General features: G+C 41.2%; 1 long non-coding RNA gene across 1 annotated transcript; it reads left to right on the forward strand.

Annotated features, from left to right (window-relative positions):
* Positions 1-528: 528 nt before the first annotated feature.
* Positions 529-998, forward strand: LOC117811948. Its single transcript, XR_004631089.1, has 3 exons — positions 529-604; positions 702-738; positions 891-998. It is a non-coding gene; the product is annotated as an uncharacterized LOC117811948 (long non-coding RNA).
* Positions 999-1,439: the final 441 nt, after the last annotated feature.

Genomic DNA, 1,439 nt, shown 5'->3' on the forward strand with positions numbered 1-1,439 from the left:
GATTTATGAAAAAACAATGACATTTCTCAGACTTCCTCGGCCCACCCCTCCCCTCCTGTTTGACCCAAGTTATCAAATGTTGCCATTAGAGCTGACCGGAGTTGGAGAGAAGTAAGTGGAAATGGATAAACAACAAAAGCGCAAGGGGGGTGCAGAAAAGCTGCGAGATAAAAAGATAAAAACAAGTGGACGCAGCAAAGTGTGTCAAACTTACTGCTATGTTTGCCATCGCCACCTCAAGTTCGACTGCGGCAGCAGGTGCAGCCCCTGTCCCCCAGGGGTGTTCCAGGGATGTGTCTTTCATTGGTGTGGACTTCACAGGCATTCTTCAGTCATGTAAGTTTACTATACTGTATACTGTTGTTATGTGTTCTTACTGACATCCACCTGGATGGTCCTAAAGCCTACTACTTTTACAGAGTGACTGTAATGAATGCAGCCATCTATTATTGCATTATTTTAAAGACACCAATACTGTCAATGTACATGTTTTGAAATAGTCTCATCCTCACTCTTGACCCACTCGTCCTCTCTTTCTCTCCCTTTGGAGTGAAGGTTTGCCTTTCCCTGATGTGGAGTTTACATGTGTTCTTTTTCTTTCATTGTGACTTTATTAAATAGTTCTTATTTTAATTCTAGAAGAGACAGTATCAGATGAATCTAGCATATCTGACCTCACCTCTGCTTTCTGTCTCCCTCAGAGCACCAAGGTCCATGCAGCCTTCTGTCTCAGCATATGTAAGTACAAAATAAGCTGTTATCTCTCTGTTCACCTGAACATTATTTAAACTATACCTCAGCTGATCCCTGCTCTCTTTCTTTCCTTTGTCTGCCTGTCTCTGTATCTCTCTATCTTTCTCTCTCATTCTCTCTGTTGTTCATCCTTTAAGGTGCCACTTTGATGAGGAGCTCTTTATTTTACAGGGATATATGGTCTTACTGTGGTCTTAATTGTGTATTTGTATAAACAGTATATTTCATTAAACATTGAAAAGACATCTCTAGCAGTGTTTCTTTGACATCCACTTTCACTTCAAGATGGAAATGATGACACTGTGTCCATCTCTCCCAAGATGAAAGTGTCTGTGAGTAGTGAAAGAGTGTATCCATTTTTTAACATGGTTACTCTCTTCCATGTAGGCTGCTGTGCTTTATTTTAATTTTTAAAACAACACAATGTGCACATATATCCTCTGGTATGTCTTGTGCTTTTGCATATCGTATAAATAATCATGGTAGGCCGCCATGGCCCAAAATGCCAGGGCCATTTTTTGGTCCCAGTCCAGCCCTGGATCAGACTGAGTCCTGTCTGTAAGATGGGACTGGATCTGATCCTGTCTTGATGTTGAGTCTTTGTTAATAACAGATCATAGAGTATGGTCTAGACCTGCTCTGTTTGAAAAGAGTCTGAGGAGTACATTTGTTGGGATTCGGTGCAT

This window comes from Notolabrus celidotus, chromosome 4 (genome assembly GCF_009762535.1).
Source record: "Notolabrus celidotus isolate fNotCel1 chromosome 4, fNotCel1.pri, whole genome shotgun sequence".
In the NCBI taxonomy this organism is placed as follows: Eukaryota; Metazoa; Chordata; class Actinopteri; order Labriformes; family Labridae; genus Notolabrus; species Notolabrus celidotus.